This window comes from Arachis duranensis, chromosome 7 (genome assembly GCF_000817695.3).
Source record: "Arachis duranensis cultivar V14167 chromosome 7, aradu.V14167.gnm2.J7QH, whole genome shotgun sequence".
Taxonomy (NCBI): domain Eukaryota; kingdom Viridiplantae; phylum Streptophyta; class Magnoliopsida; order Fabales; family Fabaceae; genus Arachis; species Arachis duranensis.
In genome coordinates this window covers 45,441,565-45,442,389 of record NC_029778.3, presented here as the reverse complement: position 1 = coordinate 45,442,389, position 825 = coordinate 45,441,565, and positions in this window count along the sequence as shown.

Genomic DNA, 825 nt, shown 5'->3' with positions numbered 1-825 from the left:
TGCTAATGCGTCGATCTGCAGATTTCGCCCAAGCGCGCGTACGCGCCGTGTGCGCGCACGCGTAAGTGGCCTATGCCTCAGGCATGGTGCTGGCGTGGTGTGGGCGTAACTCTCGGGAAAATGTATGGAGGGGTGTTTTTCGCAACCCACGCGTCCGCGCACGGTGCGCATCCGCGTGGGTGGTCGTCAAATGCCTCAAGGGCGCGTATGCGCCAGGTGCGCGCACGCGCAGAAGGGTGCCTTTTTCAAAAGTTTGCATGTTTTTGCACCACTTATAGCATTCCAACCCTCCAAACAGCCACTTAAGCACTATAGAAGGGCGTTTGAACTTGATAAACTACCAATGAACTCAACAAATAAAGCAGAATTAAAATTGAAATCTAGCTAAAAAACATGAAGTCAAGTGTTAAGCAAGTGTCAATCAAAGAATGATGCAATGGCTATGTACAAAGGAAGATCTTACCATGGTGGGGTGTCTTCCACCTAGCACTTTTGTTTACCGTCCTTAAGTTGGACTTTCACTAGCTCAAAGTTCTTGCTCAAGAGGTGCATTCCTCAAGAGGAATACTTCAAATTCCTTGGAGTTCTTTCTTTGCTCACCATGATACAATTTGAGACAGTGCCCATTTACCTTGAAAATGTCCGGACTTGATGGGTGGCGCAAGTGGTAGACCCCATAAGGTTCTACTTTCTCCACTTGGTAGGGTCCATCCCACCTTGATCTAAGTTTTCCGGGTAGTAATCTCAACCTTGAGTTGTAAAGAAGGACTAGGTCACCGGGTCGGAATTCCCTTCTCCTAATGTTCTTGTCATGGATGGCTTTCA